Below are 7,407 nucleotides of genomic sequence, written 5' to 3' on the forward strand. Positions count from 1 at the left end.
GAGTTTAGTTATTTGTTGTTTAGTGAAGGGTGACCAAATGATATTACCATATTCTAGTAATGATCGCGCAAGCGAAGTGTATGCCAGGTGCTTCAGTGGAGGCGGCGCCTTGTGGAGCCGATATCAAAGTGTGAACAAGCGCCGCAAGGCAGTTGAAGTTACATAATTTATGTGAGAATCCCATCTTAGTTCTTCAGTTATAATTACTCCAAGATATTTGTGCTGATTTACTCTAGCTATGGGAACGTTGTCAATAGTGTAATGAAAATTTGACTTAGTTTTTTTTTGGCTTACTGACAAAATGGTACACTTGTTTATATTCAGGGACATTTGCCATTTACGACACCAGCGGGAAACGTCTTTTAAAGCTGTATTTAAAGCTGCGTGGTCGTCTGGGCAGTTTATTTCACGATACAGTACGCAATCGTCTGCAAACAGTTTGACTTTCACATTAAGGTTCGTAGGCAGATCATTAATATAAAGAAGAAACAAAACGAGAGCCAGGACGCAGCCTTGCGGGACTCCAGATGTGACGGGGGTAGCATCTGAAGTCTTATTGTTAAATTCCACGTATTGAGAACGGTTAGTCAAATAATTATCGATCCATTTAATAACGGTTGAATTTCCTAGTGCTGCTTTCGAGTTTTTTTAGTAGCTTCTTGTGTGATACTTTATCAAAGGCTTTCGCAAAATCTAAGAAAATCAGGTCTGTTTGCTTTTGATTGTCAATATTATAGGCTACCTCATGTGTTAATTCTAGTAATTGAGTGATGGTTGATAAACCTCGACGAAAGCCATGCTGATAGGGAGATAATATACGCTGTTCTTCTATGTAAACGGTTATGTGTTTAAGGATGATATGCTCCAGGATTTTACAAATTGTACAAGTTAAAGAGATTGGTCTAAAATTAGCAATATCATTTTTGCGCCCTCCCTTATGCACAGGAATTACTTTCGCCTTTTTCCAATCCTCGGGTAGCGAACACGTTAACAGTGGTTTGTTATATGTGAGGCATAGATACTTAGCCAGTAATTCCGCATATCTGACAAGAAAAATGTTGGGAATGTTATCGGGGCCTGCTCCTTTTTTCGTGTCCAAGTTTAGCAATAAGTTAAGCACTCCCGTCTCAGTTACGATGACAGATTCTAGGGTAGCTTTCACGCTAGTGTCGATGGCCGGAATGTTTCCGTCATCTACAGTGAATAGCGATTGAAAGTAGCTGTTCAGAGTGCTTGCATTGATCGGGTTTCCTTCTTCCAGGGGTGCGTTGATCCTATTATTTTTTGCTGGTTTGAGGTAGTTCCAAAATTTGCTAGGGGAACTTTTTAGAAAGTTAGGTAGTGTTTTATTAAAAGAATTCTTCTTAGCTGATTTTACTTTCCTTGTTAAATCCTTCAGTGCCGAGTTAAGATCATTTACTGCTCCTGGTTTCTGCTTAAGTCTCTTTCTTGTTCGCTTTACTTTGCGTTTTGCGTGGATTACCTCGCGCGTTATCCACGGGTTGTGTTTCTTAATTTTTTTACTCGAGTAGGTACATAATCATTAATGCAATCATGAATAATTGTTTTTAATTCATGCCATATTCTTTCGATGGTCGTGGAACTATCGTTTGACAGCACTTCGAAGGGAGAAAAATTGAGAATTAGGTGGTTAACTATGCTGGTATCGTCAGCGGAATTAAAATCTGGGTATGTATTTTTCACGTTTGACGGTTCCTTTTTTTCTTGGAAGGGTACATGCACAATGCAAGCTTGTGATCTGATATGCCATCTATTATTTCTACTTTAGTTTTATTGGCTGGGAAGTGGTTACTTATGAATATAAGATCAAGAATATTTGAAGTTGGGCCCTGAACACGTGTCGGTTGATCTATAACTTGGTGAAGATTAAAGCGCAGCATTGTGTCGATGATAACCTCTGAGCATGCGGAATGAAAATTCGTAGACTGCCAGTCGATATCGGGAAGGTTAAAATCACCCAGCAAAATAAATCTCGTGTTCTGTATGTTTCGTTCAATATAGTTGTAAAGGGATTGCACGGTATCTTCGCCAGAGGTAGGACTGCGATAGCAGCACCCTACAATTATGGTATGAGGGCCAAATATTAGCTTCGAAAATACTGCTTCAAGACCATCGACATCTGGCAGCGCCGTGAACGGTATTCCACGTTTTATCAGTAAGGCCACACCACCGCCTCATGTCGGTCTGTCCTTCCGTATTATGTTGTAGTTTGGGGGTGTTAGTTCACTATCTACAATGTCATTATTTAACCAAGTTTCTGTCAGTGCAGCGAAGTCTGGCTCGATGTCGAGGAGTAGGCATTCAAGAGATTCTAATTTATTCACAATGCTTCGACAATTCACATTTATAAATCTTATTTCTGGCAATTGCGAGAACGTGTCGCCGGTCCTGCGCTTTGGTGGTTTTTTTTATCGTGTGAGCAATTTGTTGTCTGGTTTACTAAAACTTTATCGTCTATGGAATCGTCCCAGCGGTAAAGAGTACGATCTATACTTATTTTGTCGTAAACTAGGTGCACCTTCTGTCCGGATTCCTTGTTTGGTTTGGCCGAGTCCCAGTTTTTTTCTGATAAGGCGTACGCGCTGCGAAAAGTCTTCGCTAATTGATATTTCAGAACCCTTTAGTTTGTGACAATTTTTCAAAATTTTTGTTTTGTCACGATCGTCAAGAAGTTTGAGGATTATCGGCCTGATTTTATTCGGGTTAGGTTTTCCGAGTCGGTGTATCCGTTCTATTGAAACGGGTTCGATTTCTACAATAGTTTCAGCAATTTTGTCATTTATTACTTGTTCTAAAGATTCCTGATTTTCTTGCTCATCTTCAGGAATGCCGTACACAATCAAATTTGATCTTCGCGACCGGTTTTCTTAGTCATCCAGCTTCAGTTCTAAGGCTGACACGGTTTTTTGTAAGGCGGAAACTTTAGTGGTACAATCCATTATTTTTTTATCCATGGCAGCCAAGCGTTCTAGTTTTGCCTCGATAGCCGTTAGTCGTTCTTCTTTGATTTCTTTAATGTCGGTAGCAATTTGCTTCAGTTGTAGAGAAATTTGAGCTAAGTCGAGACCGGGGTTTGTGTCGACATCACCTCCCAGCAACAACAGTTCCTTCAAATACAACGCCAAGTTACACAGTGGTTCACAAAGCGACCGTGGGCACGGCAGCACAATCAAGCAGGGGTAGTCAGACCTAGTGCATTCGCCGTAGCGTTTTCTCACCTGTAGAATATACAGGAACGGATTAGCGTTCTGCATCCTTGCGGTGCCGCCGTGCCCATTGATCGTCGTGGTTTCGGGAGCCGTATTAATGTCCGAAGCTGTCGATGTCAAGTGGGGTACCGCGGGGGCGCTGAAGGCTGCGTCGGCGCAGTACACCGCAGGACCGAGGGGATCCAGCTTGTAGGGCCGACCATCCAGACCAACCGGTGCATTTGGCACGTGGCGGGCTTTATCGTAGTCAGGATTTGCTGTCCACGCTGTCGTCGAGTTGCCCGCTCCTTCACGCCCCGCCGGTATCAGCAGCAGGAAAGTGCCGATCTGTAGAATATACAGGAACGGATTAGCGTTCTGCATCCTTGCGGTGCCGCCGTGCCCATTGATCGTCGTGGTTTCGGGAGACGTATTTATGTCCGAAGCTGTCGATGTCCAGTGGGGTACCGCGGGGGCGCTGAAGGCTGCGTCGGCGCAGTACACCGCAGGACCGAGGGGATCCACCATGTAGGGCCGACCATCCAGACCAACCGGTGCATTTGGCACGTGGCGGGCTTTATCGTAGTCAGGATTTGCTGTCCACGCTGTCGTCGAGTTGCCCGCTCCTTCACGCCCCGCCGGTATCAGCAGCAGGAAAGTGCCGATCTGTAGAATATACAGGAACGGATTAGCGTTCTGCATCCTTGCGGTGCCGCCGTGCCCAAATGTGCTGTGATGGGAGGGAGTGAGTATGAGCCTGGCGGAAAAATAGGTTTCATCGTGAGTGAGACGTGGGTCTGGAAAAGCATAGGTATGGGCGAGGTAGCAGGAGAGTAAAGTGAATTTACGGGTAGCGGGATCGCGGAGACGAATTGAAGGAGGCCGGTATGAGCTTCGCCAGAGCATAGGTGGACTCGGGGATAGGTTTCGGGAAAGCGCGTTTCCTCTTTCGTTGCGTCAATTTGGCCTGGCCAGGTACCCATACCAGGACTTTAGTGAAGTGAAAAGGATAATTCTTGAGAGTGTCAGCTACCAGGTTAGAAGAGAAGGGTTTGAGGGTAACGCGTAAATAATTTGAATTGCGGATGGTTAGTCTGTGAAGATGTAAAAGGGGCTGTCGGGGCACATTGTTAGAGGGATATACTCTGTGGCCGGAATGATGCAGTGCTCTCCCAAGGTAGTGGAATCTGGCTGGCTGATAAAGGTCGTTTTTGCGTAATCCAGTGACTAGTGTCATAGGAAGGCCTCGGTTCCTGTTTTCGTAAAGAAAAAATAATCGGCTTCTATAACTATACCGCCGATCCCTGCTTTTCTAAGAAGGGGGCACGTTCGGTAAGAGATTTTTATCGTATAAATTGATGGATTGCTTGCCAGGAGGAGTTCATATTCTTATGTAGAGGTTTTATGACGAGACGAGGGAACCTGGTGCAAAAAGTGGGCGTTGTATGAGTAGCGACGTAGAACTGTAGGACAATATCTGCAAGAGTTCCCGTCCCTGGTGAGATGTCTGAAGGCGCCTAAGTTGGGCTTCTTTGTCTATCCCAATGCATTTTTCAATAGTGCGATACGTGCCGGTCTCTATAAAATTGTTTGTAATTCTGCAGACGCATAAATATACCATGCTTGAGCTTTCCAAACGACAATGACAATAGCACAACTGCCTAGAATTGAAGCTCTGTTTTGCCGGTGGCATATTCTCACTTAGCTAGGATCGTGTTATCTGCGCTTGCACGGCAATTCATGACGGCAAATGGCCAGGCAAGCAGAAAAAAGATGGCAATTCAAAATTTCCTGGGACGACTTTTTAACGCACAGTATTCTTTGCCGCCTTGCTCCCTCAGCAAGCACCGTGTGAAAAACTTCATCACCACAAAACTGCAGATATGGCGGAGGTTCACGTGTAAGCACTATAATAGCTTAAACGAACGTACATTGTCAAAACAAGGCTTCAAAAATAAAATTAGGAAAATAGCAAATTATTACGAAAATTTGCGAACTGTTTAGCACCCTACACCTCCACAAAAATTTATATATGCCGGTAGTTCACCTGTATGCATTCTTTAGCGAAGCTGAAGATAAAATGTTTAACAAAATTTTGAAAAACAAACAATCATGAGAAATATAATAAAATTACGGACAATGACGAACCTTGTAATGGCCTGAATCCCCACAATAAATTTTTCGGAGATGTTTTACCCGTACGTCTTACAAAAGCGTGAATAAGACTGATCGGTCGAAGGAAGTGTTGAAAAACTAACATGAAGAAAAATATAAAAAAATAAATGCATAATGGTGAACCGTGTAATGCTCTCCATTTCCACCATAATGCAGATTTAGCGGAAGTCTCAGCTGTAAGCGTTACATTAGTGTAAAGGGAGATATCTGATCCAGTCATATTTTAAAAAGTAAAAGATAAAAAAATATAAAAAGCTTTCGGAAATTGCTGAACTGTGTAACGCCCTCTATTTCCACACTAATGCAGCTTTTACAGAGGTTCTACGTGCAATCTTTATATTAGCGTAAATAGAGGTAATTGGTTGAACAGAATTTTGAAGAACTATAAAACAAAACAATAGCCTAAAAATATCGGCAAAGGCCAGCCGTGCAATGTATTTAATTTACAAAATAATGCAGATATAGAAAAAGTAACACACTTAATCGTAACCTGTAAGCTGAAAGAAACCTGTAATCGATATCAGAATCCCTTCCAACCAGCTGCACTGGAGATGTAGGAGATTTGTTCCTCTACTACGTGATTCTATCACGGTGCTCCGCGCCAGCGACTGACCGCGGACAAAACTTCCTCTGGCGAGAAGTGGACGAAATACTCCACTGCTGGCCACAACTCGCAAACTTACGCATTCCTACTACCCTTATACCAACGGTCCTACGGAGAGCCTTAAGGAAGTTTAACAGATATTCTTTCTATGCACGGTTCTTATGAGCATCCAGACGGGGACTTTGCTGTACCTTATATCAGTTTTAGATATAATTTCTCGCGTAACGATAATGCCAGATTATCTCCTTTGTTAGAGAGCCGACTCTACTCCGAGATCCCTTACTTAAACAAAAAAAAACCCCTTATGTATATACATCAGACGCCATCACCCGGCCTCTCATTTCTCGCTACATACATCGTACCAGGTTCACGTCATACAAGAATTTTCAAAATATCCGTTATACCAGTTAATAATCTAGTTAACTGGGATCATAACTACATGCTACAAATTAGTCAATAGAAATTTAAATTTGTGCTATTTAATGCTCATCAACAAAACACTGTTTCATTAAATCAAAATAAAATTTCAGAGGACCCCGTAGCACCAACCAACAACTTACATTTTGAGGTGTTCACTTTATAAAAAGATTTTAAGAATTTCCGATGCAGTTATAATCTAGTTTACTGGGGTCATAACAACGTGCTACATAATGCTACATATCAGTCGTATAAATCTAAACTTGTTCTGTATATGCTAATCAACACAATACTGCTTCATTTCTTTAAAATAACGTTTCAGAGCACCCCGTAACAGCAACCAACAGCTTAACATTTTAAGGTGTTCAATTCTTCTCTAACTTGAAGTATGCCCTACATATTCCTTACGTTAAAACGAAAATGTCACATGGCATACGTGCCATCATCGCAGCCCGATTATATTTGAGTAGCCAGAAAGTCAGCACACTTTATCATTCCTTGGTTCACTGTAAAATTATTAATAGCACCAGTTCTTCGGGCAATGCATGCAAAGGGTATCTCTCGTCTTTCCAAACAATTAAGAAACAAGCGCTTAGAATCATCACATGGAGTACATTCCTTTTGAATGCCCAGCCTTTACTGGAAAACTACTGTATTTTACTGTTGGGGATCTCGTCATTTATAGTTTCCGTTTAAGTTTCAGTTTATTTTGCATTTCTTACATACCAAAAAATATGCAGGGAGAGGGGACAGAAATCTGATGCTGTATCAGCTTGACTGGGTCCCATCCCCCCTTACAAGGCAGTGAGCTAGGGCAGAGTGCAGCTCTTAACGAAATGAAAAACACTCTGTACAGTAGAGCAACAGGCTCTGCAACGTTACTAAAAACAGCAATAATAGAAAACATCAACTACAGGAATGCGGAAAAAACACGGTAAAAACACTGCTAATTTACATATTTCTAAGAAATTACTGCAGTGACACAAATTAGGAGAGAAAGAA

At 42.2% G+C, this 7,407-nt stretch overlaps 1 pseudogene; it reads right to left on the reverse strand.

Moving 5' to 3' along the window:
- LOC144177946 (uncharacterized) overlaps window positions 1-3,911 on the reverse strand; it is a 30,571-nt pseudogene extending 26,660 nt beyond the window's left edge.
- Window positions 3,912-7,407: the final 3,496 nt, after the last annotated feature.

Source organism: Haemaphysalis longicornis, unplaced genomic scaffold (assembly GCF_048455015.1).
Source record: "Haemaphysalis longicornis isolate Haplotype H1 unplaced genomic scaffold, Haemaphysalis longicornis Haplotype H1 scaffold_35, whole genome shotgun sequence".
Taxonomy (NCBI): domain Eukaryota; kingdom Metazoa; phylum Arthropoda; class Arachnida; order Ixodida; family Ixodidae; genus Haemaphysalis; species Haemaphysalis longicornis.